The 11,430-nt window shown below is 47.7% G+C and overlaps 1 pseudogene; it reads right to left on the bottom strand.

Moving 5' to 3' along the window:
• Positions 1 to 4,548: 4,548 nt before the first annotated feature.
• On the bottom strand, positions 4,549 to 9,762 carry LOC115895928 (annotated as a pseudogene).
• Positions 9,763 to 11,430: the final 1,668 nt, after the last annotated feature.

The raw sequence follows: 11,430 nt of genomic DNA on the forward strand, positions 1-11,430 counted from the left end.
TACTCAGCCTAATACTTTGAGAAGATTGTTTGGACCCTCACTGGATGCAGCAAGAGACAGGAAGGCAACTCAGGCAGTAATCCATGCATGCTGACCAACAAGCCCAGACACACAGGCGGATTACACCAAGTCAGCAGAAGAATGAGCTTTCCCTTCTTCTAGGCTTGGGATTCTCTAACAGCAGAGATGGCACTAACAGGAAACATGGGCATATTTGGTCTGTTACCCTGTGACTACATCATTGGCAGATAGACACAACAGCCTGCACTCCCCAAGAATAGTTTTGAATTTCTTTTTTTTTTTTTTTGAGAGAGGGTCTTGCTCTGTTGCCCAGGCTGGAGTGCAGTAGTATGATCATGACTCATGCAGCCTTGACCTCCCCAGGCCCAAGCAATCCTCCCACCTCAACCTCCTGGGTAGCTGGGACTACAGGCGTGCACCGCAACACCTGGCTAAGTTTTGTGTGGTGTGGTGTTTGTGTGTTTGTAGTTTGTTTTTTGGTTTCTTTTTGAGATGGGTCTTGCTCTGTCTCACCAGGCTGGAGAGCAGTGGCGTGATCTAGGCTCACTGCCACTCCACCTCCCTGGTCAAGTGATTCCTCCTGCCTCAGCCTCCTGAGTAGCTGGGACTACAGGCGGCATGCCACCATGCCTGGCTAATTTTTTTTGCATTTTTTTTTTTTTTTTTTTAGTAGAGAACGGGGGTTTCACCAGGATGGTTCAATCACCTCACCTCGTGATCCACCTGCCTTGGCCTCCCAAAGTACTGGGATTACAGGTGTGAGCCACCACGCCTGGCCCAGTTTGTATTTTATAGAGATTTGGTTTCACCATGTTGCCCGGGCTGGTCTTGAACTCCTGGCTCAAAACAATCTGCCCACCTGGGCCTCCCAAGTGCTCAGATGACAGGCATGAGCCACTGCACGCGCCATCCCAAGAATGTTTTGAGTGCTCAGGCTCCGTGCAGACTCTTATTAACTCCCTAGGTTCATCCCATTATAAGTTGACTCTTGGACATTGCACAGACGCTTCTCAAATTCCTCCAAGATCTTACTTGCCTTTTGCATGTGGTTTATGGTACTGGCGACACGAGGGTCCCAAATGGAGGCAATCTGTACAATAGCTTCATGGTTCATTTGCTGAATAGTAATTGCATTCTAGGTTCAGCCCCTTGTGGTTACGCAAACATCAGCACTTTGCAACCTCCTCCTCCTTACGTTGTGTGTCTGTCAAGCGTCTCCTCAGAGTTCATTGACTTCAGTATTTTGATTTCTACTAACTAACCCAAGATACTTCCCTCCTCTCATAAATAGTTTTACTGTAGGGCCGAATGCAGTGTCTCACACCTGTAATTCCAGCACTTTGGGTGGCCAAGGGGGACGGATACCTGAGGTCAGGAGTTCAGACCAGCCTGGCCAACATGGTGAAATGGTGCCTCTACTAAAAATACAGAAATTAGCTGGGCATGGTGGCAGGTGCCTGTAATTCCAGCTTCTCAGGAGGCTGAGATAAGAGAGTTGCTTGAATGTGGGAGGCAGAGGTTGCAGTGAGCTGAGATTGAGCCACTGCATTTCAGCTTGGGGAATGGGGCAAGATCCTTGTCTCAATAAATAAATGAATAAATAAATAAATAAATAAATAAATAAATAATAAATAAAAGTGCCGGGCGCGGTGGCTCACACCTGTAATCCCAGCACTTTGGGGGGGCCAAGGCGGACGGATCACGAGGTCAGGAAATCGAGACCATCCTGGCTAACATGGTGAAACCCCGCCTCTACTAAAAATACAAAAAAATTAGCCGGGCGTGGTGGCGGGCGCCTGTAGTCCCAGCTACTCGGGAGGCTGAGGCAGGAGAATGGCATGAACCCGGGAAGTGGAGCTTGCAGTGAGCCGAGATCACGCCACTGCACTCCAGCCTGGGCGACAGAGTGAGACTCTGTCTCAAAAAAAAAAAAGAAAGAAAGAAAAAAAAAAGATACAAAAAATTAGCCAGGCGTGGTGGCCTTTGCCTGTAGTCCCAGCTACTTGGGAGGCTGAGGCAGGAGAATGGCGTGAACGGAGGAGGCAGAGCTTGCAGTGAGCCGAGATTGTGCCACTGCACTCCAGCCTGGGCAACAGAGCGAGACTCCATCTCAAAAAAAAAAAAAAAAAAAAAAAAAGGAAAGATGCAGCATTATTTTCCAGGGTTAATTAATTCGTTCAAATAACTAAAACCCCATTAAATAAAAATATCATTGGATGACAGATAAGCAATCCAGACCAATGTGGTCACAATCATTGAAGATGAGAAAACTTCATCTTTATTGCATTTTCGCAGGCAGCACACTGCACTGTCCTCTTTCAAACACACAGCTCCTGTCCTCCTTCCAAACACACGCCCTTTTTAAAGGAACATACAAACCTTTCAATACAAGCTGAAAAAATTGCATCTGAATTATCACAATTCAATAACAGTCAACATCAAATATAAATTTATTTTTACAAGAATTTCGGGGAAATGCCACCGAGCTATAAATATAATAGATACATTATGTAACTACCCTAGGTAATAACAGTGCGCCCTTCAGCAGCACATGTAATAATAGATAAAAAGATTTAAAAATAAAACATGTAGGATAAAAAGAATCCTCTCTTAAAGATGAAAACAGAATTTATTTTTGTGTATGTAACAGGTATAACACCCATCAACTTCATAAGAACAGTGTCTTTTAAAAAATACTTGTTTTTCTAAACTAGTTAAATAAATGTAGTAAGAATGCCATGCCATCATTTTCAAAATAAACAAATAAAATGTCTAGTGTATATTGGACATGTTAGTATATATGTAAGGCATGTTAAAAATCACAACTGAATTCTCACAGTTCAGTAACAAACACTAAACAGAAAATAAACATTTCTATTTACAAGAACATAGGGGAACTACCACCTAGCTATAAATATAATGGATATATTAGGTCAGTATCATAGGTAACAAGAGTGCTCACTTTGGGAGCACATGTAATAATAGATAAAACAATTTAAAGAGAAAACATTTGTGATAAAAAGAATTCTCTCTTAAAAATGAAAACTAAATTATATTTATGTGAATATAATGACCATCACAGAGCTCTAAAGGAACAGCATGTTTTCAAAACTAGAAAAATTCCAAACTATTTCAAATCAACATAGTAATAATTCTATGGCCAACATTTTCAAAATAAACCACTAAAATGTATAGTATCTATTAAACTATCTTTTAAAATCCTATGGCAGTAATTTCATATTTAACAAAGAATTCTGTGACAATCTGAGCGCCTGCGCTGTGCCTTCAAATGCTCTGGACTGTGGCAACAAAGTCCATGGGAAACAGGAACTCCAGCTTCCAGCCCAGGGGAGGTTGGGATTCAGCAATGTGAAAAGGGAGGTGGTGTCGCAGGAAGGGGTGGAACCAGAAACACCCCTGATTTCTCACTTTCCCTCCACCGACTCCTAGAAGTACCTCCACAGCTCCTAGGAGGAAAACCTGGTCACTCTATTTTGCTCCTTCTAGACGAGGCCAGGTTCTTCTAGATGATCTGCATAGGAGGCTCCTCTCTTCCTTCCTGGTGTCTGGCATTAGCGTTGGGATAAACTTCCTGCTGAAAATTCCCCTCTCCCCTGGGCCCTGTGTTCTGGAAGTGAGAGACAGGATGTCACACTTCAAGTAGGCAGATCTCCAGACAGGAAGGTTATTCCCATCCCAGTCCTAGCTAGAGTTCAGAGCAATGTGTAAATCTGATTTTATCTCTAACCCTTCATTGTAAACCCTGATTCTGAGCCATCATTTTCGATTCTGACACTCACACTTTGGTGAGCTTGACTCCAAAAATCACTTAATACAGCCAAGGTCAGCCCCAGTGATCTGCTTCATAGCAAGGACTTTGGGTGGGTCGGCCCCAGGGAGTAGAGCACCCTCAGAGAATGTGGCTTTGGACTTCGTCACACTTGGGGCCTTCTGTGTTGTTTAAGATCTAAACTTTTAACCATGCTACAGACCTGTCTATATGACAACCCTCACAAACCAGCAGACCAGATTCCTAATCCTGAACCTTAATCTCTCATCTTAAGTCTAATGCTCGGTCCTAAATTGTGGTTCGCTGCACAAGATGTCAACCAAATCTTCACTGAATCCTTTCCCCAAATCAGTAACTCAAGTGTGTCAACCATAATGAACCTCCCTGGACCTAGGTAGTAGTCTCAGTTGTTGAGACATAATGTCACTCTGGTCGCCCCAGCTAGAGTGCAGTGGCAGAATCACAGCTCACTGCAGCCCCAACCTCCTGGGCTCTGGTGTTCCTTCTGCCTCAGCCTCCTGAGTAGTGAGGACTAGAGGGCGCCCACCAGGATGCCCAGCTAATTTTGTATTTTTTGTGGAGATGGGGTGTTGCCATATTGACCAGGCTTGAAGCCAGATCAAGCAGTTGGGTTCCTCGGATTTTCTTATAGATGAGAATATTCTGCCTTTACCCCGAAGCATACACACGTACCTTCCCTCAGGCCGATGACCTCAGGCCTCCATATCCCCGGAGCTCTAGGAAATGAGGGTGCGATCTCGGGCCCACACCCAGTGCTCTGGGTCATAAGCCTGGATCTGGAAAACACATACCATTTGAGAAGCCAGGGTCTCCCCAGCAAGACCCCTCCCTGCCCTCCTCCAGCCTCCAATCCACCCCATCCCTCCCCACCCCCACCTCCTCATATGGCCCCACTTACCTCCTCCATCTCCTCTGGGGAAACCCACGTTCTCCAACGCATGGAGCAGATGAGCTGGTATCGAAGCTTATGGAACAAGGGTCGCTGGGAGTAGTCCTTGCCATAGAGGAAGGAGAAGATGTCTTGTTTGGGGGCCTGGTTGTCCTCCTCCATGTCCACTGGCCAGGTAGCTGGGGAGAGAGATCAGGCTGCTACTCAGGGCCCCACCAGGAGGGATCCCTGCCTGAGGGCAGCTTCCCAGAGAGGAGGGGAGGGGACCATCCTCAGCTCAGCACCAACACCCAACCTGCAGAGAGCCCCACCTTCCTTAGGAGGCCCCACTGGACAGAGACCTGCTAAGGGCGCCACTCACACCTTCAGGAAGGCGACGATCCAAGTGGTGGCTGGGAGTGGTGGCTCTCACCTGGAATCCCAGCACTTTGGGAGTCCAGGCAGGAGGATCACTGGAGGCCAGGAGTTAGAGACCAGTCTGGGTAATATGGCAAGACCCCCTCTGAATTTAAAAACAATCCAAGTCTTATCCTAAGGATGTGTCCTGCCATCCTTATACAAGAGAGATGACATCACCTCATCCTAGTCCCCATCCATGTTCCTCCCACGCCCCCCTTCCTTCTCATGTATGCACACACCTGTCTTCCCCCTCCATCATAAAGTGCCCCCAAGGACAGGAACTGACTGGTTTGTTTCTGTAAATCATTTCTCGCCTACCAAATGGCCAGTAGAGGGCTTTGTTTATCTTGGTGCATTAATTCAACAAGCATTGCTGTGAACTCTCTCTTCCCATCCTTCCTATTCCCTGGCACGTATGATGTACTTCGTAAGGTTTTGTTGAATAAAAGAATACATGAATGAATGAAGGAAAGAAGGAAAGATTTATCTTATACGCAAATGCCATACGAATAATTTCACAGAGTCAATATAACATGAACAGTTGCAAAATGAAAAGAATTGTGCTGAGTGTTTTAGGAATACTTTGATATTTTGGTTGATTGGGTGGCTCATGTCTGTAGTACCAGCATTTTGAGAGGCTGAGGTGAGAACCCAGGAGTTCCAGAACAGCCAGGGTGACATAGCAAAACCTCATCTCTACTAAAAACCATAAAAACTGGCTGGATGTGGTGGCGTGCACCTGTCATCCCAGCTACTTGGGAGGCTGAGGTGGGAGGATCTAGAGCCTGAGAGATGGAGGCTGCAGTGAGCTATGATCTGGCTGCTGCACTCCAGCCTGAGGGACAGAGCAAGTCTCTGTCTGGTATAAACAAAAACAAAAACTTTGATATTTTGACAAGACCCTGCCTTCAACAGGGGTCTAGTCTGATGGGTTTGGGGAAAAGGAGGGCAGATCAACGAATCCAAAATGGCACATTATCCTAGGATGTAACTGAAGTGCTGCAGGCATGCAGACGCTGGCAGATCAGGGGAGGCATCGGAAAGGCTGTGGGGGCTGAACTGACTTCAACAAATTAGTGGTTCCCTTCAGATGCATACGGGTGCAGGACACCCAGACAGAAAACACAAATCAAAATGGAGTGGAGGGCATTTGGAAGGAGCGGTGAAAGCAAACCATGAAACATGAAGATGGTGGGCAGGTTTGGTGGTAGAAGGATTGCAGAGAGGGTTGGATTCGCCCTGTGAATCCGGGCCTCCATTTATAGGCAAATCAGCTAAGGAAGTTGTTCAGGTGAGCAGTGAAGGGGTGGGAGCTGTGTTTGGAAAGCTATTCAGGCAGCACTAGGAAGCCCCCTGGCTTGGGGCGGGACTGGCAGGAAGCCCCATCAGGGAGTATTTGATGATGGATCCGTGTTATGCGAGGATGACCTGAATTTCGGGCTCTGTCACGGGAACCTGGAGGAGGAGGATGGAAAATTGCATTTGGTGTTGATATGGGAAGGATATGGCTGCTTGCTTGGGGGCAGAGTCGTGTCCACGGCTTTCCCCTTAGGACGGGTTTATGTTTCCTTTTGTTTGATTCTACTATTTGTCAACTGCATTTGTGTTTGTTTCTAGAAAGAGCAGACTAAGAACACCACAGTATAATCTTAACATTTTTATACCCAGAGTAAAGAGGAGAACTAGGGTCAAAAAATAGACGAAAGGTTGGAATCCCACTTCCTCCACCGTCCCAGGGTGTTGGATATTGACAGGTGGGAAGAAGCAAATTACTCACAGAGCCAGGAAGAAATGAATGCGTTGGTATTGCCACGAGAAGAGGCCGGCACGGCTAAAGTACGCTATGACCATAGCCAGGAGATACTGATGGAGAGAAGGGAACAGAGAGAGAGAAAGATTGGTCACATCCTGGAAGAGGAAGATAGTGGAGATAAGGGAACAGGGGCTGGGGCGCAGTTGCCTATCGCACAAGGAACCTCGGTGTTGGGTGGCTATGCTCACTGGAGGCTTGCGGGTAGAGAGGTGTTCAAAGTCAGCTGCAAATTCGGGAAGTCAGGGAAAGGGAGGTCTGTGATGCTCCCAAGATGATGAGCTCCGATGGAATCGTTGGAGGGAGTGTGTCTAGGGCGGCTAATGTCAGGAGTGTCTTGGTGAGCTGGAGCAAAGGACTGTCCCAAAGATAGAAGAGGATAGGGGTCGGGAGTTTCAGGACTGTGGCCCAGAGATTCAAGCCCTGGGCAGAGGCAGGGGCCACACGTCCACTATGCAATAGGCCACCAGAGCCCTGAGGAGATGCTGACAAATTATAAAAAGATTAACAATAGCTGGAGTGTGATGACTCATGCCTGGAGTCCCAGCTATTGGAGAGGCTGAGGGCGGGAGGATCGCTTGAGCCCAGGAGGTTGAGGCTGCAGTGAGCTATGATGGCAACCACTGCATTCCAACCTGGGCAACAGAACGAGACCCTCTCTCCAAAAAAATAAAAGTCAAAATGTGGGCACCCAAGACTATGGGATCAGTGGGTGGGAGATGGTGGAGGGAGAGAGGAGAGAAACTGTGGTTTTAGATGCTGCACCCTCCCCCAGGGACATGTGTTAAAACAGGAACACAGTTGAGTGGAGAACCTTACTTTGTCTGACACCCTCAGATCTTTGTCCCAGGCCAGGAATTTTTGAATGACAGGATCCTCTGTGAAAAGAGAGCCTGTGTCAGGGTAAGAAGCGGAACAGGGTTGCCGTGGGAGCAACAGAGCAGACAGGAGAACTGTGCCCCTCTGGGGGAAGTCTCAGGATTGTGGCCAAGGGTTACGTGGATGGGAGAGGAGAGAAGGACTTTCACTGGGCAAGGAGGGAGGCTCCCGCTCTGAGACTTGCCCTGAGGAGAGGCCGAAGGAGGCCTTTGGTGTCAGAGTCTACAGGATGAGGAGCTGTGAATAAGCCATGATGTCCTCCCATCATACATGAAGGGACCACCGCAGAAGTCATAATGGAATTCCCATCATGGCTTCTGGAGATAGTCACAGCTGGGTGTGCCCATGACCTTGTCATCCCCCTCCATGGATGGAGACACTTAGGTTTAGAAAAGTCAGCAAGAGACATAGAGTTTCAGAGGGTTCAGCTGAAACCAAGCTTTCTTTTGTCTTTTATTTTATTTTATTTATTTTATGACAAGGTCTTTCCCTGTCAACCAGGCTGGAGTGCAGTGATGCGGTCATAGCTCACAGCAACTTCAAACTCCTGAGTTCAAGAGATCCTCCCACCTCAGCCTCCCAAAGCACTGGGATCTCAGGCATGAGCCACTGCACCTGGCCGGAAATCAAGCTTTCTTATTTCAAGCGCAGACCTTTATTAAGACCAGCCTAATCCTCTATCTCCTAAGCATCCTCCTCCTGCATGGATCTCTCACCCCCACCACCCCCCCACCCCCTGGAGGGCATCTTCTTACTGGGAAAGAGTAATTATTGAAAGTTTCTGCATTTTAAAAAAGAACCGGGTTGGAGGTGCTCTTTGGGGTATCCTCCTACCAAGCAGCCTGTTGAAGGCCTCGTGGTGCTCAGGGAGCACGGAGGATGCTCGCTTGCGCGTCAGCTTCATCTTGAGCCCACACAGCATCTCCACCACCCAGGTGTCCTGGGGCTCAGGGGCGCGCTCCAACTCCAGCTCCTCCTCCGGCTCTTCCTCGGATTCGTCTGACCATTCCCTCTTCTTTTCATGCCAAGAGATTGAGGCTGGGGGCTGGGATCTACCCAAGGGTCTGAGTGAAGAAACCAGGCTATAGTGTTGTGTTTCTGCCATTGATCACCTTAGACCCCCAACCCAAAACCTCATACTACTCTTCCATCCTCCCCAGCCTCGCAGACTGTCGGCTTCTCCAGGCCATGTTTCCACCTTTCTCCTATTGCTGATCCCCATCTGCCTCTCCCTCACCTCCCCATTCTTCCAGCTCTCTGTCCTCAAAACATTTTCTCATCACAGATAAGAACTTTCAACTGGAGAAAAATGGAAACCTTCCCTTGAGCTCTTCTGTCTCCTCTCTCTCTCTCTCTTTGTTGGGGGGTGGGTAGGGAGACAGAGTCCTCCCTCTTGTTGCCCAGGCTGGAGTGCAGTGGCGCAGTCTCGTTTCACTGCACCTCTGCCTCCTGGGTTCAAATGATTCTTCTGCCTCAGCCTCCTGAGTAGCTGGGACTACAGGCACGCGCCACCATGCCCGGCTCATTTTTGTACTTTTGGTAGAGACAGGGTTTCACTGTGTTAACCAGGATGGTCTCGATCTTCTGACCTTGTGATCCGCCCACCTCGGCCCTTCCTCTCTCATCTTTTGAGGGAATCTCCTGACCCCCTTCATTGCTCCCCAGGCTTTCTTTCTACGTGGCCATGCTTAGCCCCATTCCCTGCACCCTCCCCTGATCCCTGGCTTTCTAAATCCCTCCTTTCTTTCCAGACACCCTACTCAGGTGCTCCGGATTCCCAGTAACTGGCCCCCTTCCCTCTCCTCAGTCAATCATCTCCCATCACTTCTCCTCCAGTCACCTCACCTGATGGTCCTGGCACTTCATCATCCGTCACCACCTGGGGGACTGCACCGATGTGCTAGGCTGGGGGCTTTCCTCCTCAAACGGAGGGTGCGCTTGACCACTGGCCATAGTCTCTCCCAAACACTTTGTTTCTGTCCACAGAACCTAGTCCTGTTCTGTCCAAAGCCTTCTTCCAGACTCCGTTAGGACCCAGAAGAGCGCATTTCTCTTCTAGAGGCTCGGGAGAAGTTAGGAGTGAAGAACAGCTCTGAGAAGTTGCTGTTGTCCACCTGAGCTCCCAAGCACCCAGAGTCCAGTTCTTCCAATCACGAAGGTCGGAATCTCTGATGTCATTGGTCATTCCAACCTGGCAACCAGTTTGAAGAAAAACACACGTAACTGCCAGACTGATCTCTTTTCTTGGAGATCCCGGGTGAACGGTATCTCCTGGCAATGTCCCAACCTCTGAGCATTGTCCAAAAGCATCCTCATGGTCTCCATATTCCTCGTTTCCCTTTCCCAGTAGAGTCTGTGTCTTCACTCTAAACTTGAGGAGTGTTGGGCTCTCCTCCCCACCGTTCCTTCCCATTTCAGAGTCCAGTCTGGTGGGAGAGGGAGGAAGGTGGAAGGAAATTTAGGGTAAGCAGAATGATGAGAGCTTCCAAGAGTGAGATTAGCATATGTAGGAGATTCCGGGCACATTGACTTGTTGAATGAAGACGGTTACGTCGAAGCACTCAATGTGGCAAAGCTTTTTGGCTGAATGTTTACTGATATTCACTATCCTGGATCCTATACTGGGGAACACGCATCAATTGCTCTCAAGCATCTTTGAGTCCAAGAGACATTTTGAGGAATGAAAATCATAGGAAACTGTCCATGGGTTTCGCACAGATTTTCAATGGTGTCCACAAGCTCAGAGCATCCATGGATCACCTAAAGCCTGCCCCTCCAGTTCAGCTAAGAACTCTGGTCTATAGATCAACTATTACAACATATCTATTTCACTTGACCCTAAAATTTCTACTGTTTATGTATTTTATGAATAAAATATCCTGTGTACAGAAAGACTAAAGGGGAAAAATCTCAGCCAGGGCCCAGGGGCTTCCTGCTCATAATCTCACTCCTTTGAGAGGTCAAGGTAGGAGCGTCACTTGAGGTTAGGAGTTCAAGACTAGTCTGGGTGACATAGCAAGACCTCATCTCTACAAAATATAAGCAAAGTAATCAGGAATCGTGGCACATACCTGTGGTCCCAGTACTCAGGAGGCTGAGGCAGGAGGATAGCTTCAGCCCAAGTGTTTGAGGCCGCAGTGAGCTATGATTGCCACCACTGCACGCCAGCCTGGAGGACAGAGTGAGACTCAGTCTCAAAAATAATGTTTAAAGAAAAAGTATAAAATATAAGAGCTGGATACGATCTCAGATACCATCCAAAAAACCTGTGAATTCTGGCACAGCTTCCTAACGGCGTCCTAGGAGTCTCTTTGCTGATGGGAAGGCACAACTGAATGAGGAAGCAGATCCCGTCCCTGTGGAAGTCCAATTGTCAGGAAGCTCTGCTTCTGTTGACTGGACCTTCGCATTCATGATGCTTGTGAACCATCAGAGCCGGGTTGGATCCTTTTACACAACAACAGAAAATCATCTTTCTCTCCTATTTAATGGGCTTTCAAATATTAGAAGATCAATATTCTTGTTGCCATTAAAATTTATCTTCTGTATCATGTAAAGTTCTGATTAATTACTCTTCAAGCCAGTTTCGCATATTCCTCTGTCTTCTAGGCACTCTTCTGT

The sequence above is a fragment of the Rhinopithecus roxellana genome, unplaced genomic scaffold (assembly GCF_007565055.1).
Source record: "Rhinopithecus roxellana isolate Shanxi Qingling unplaced genomic scaffold, ASM756505v1 contig3881, whole genome shotgun sequence".
NCBI classification, from domain to species: Eukaryota; Metazoa; Chordata; class Mammalia; order Primates; family Cercopithecidae; genus Rhinopithecus; species Rhinopithecus roxellana.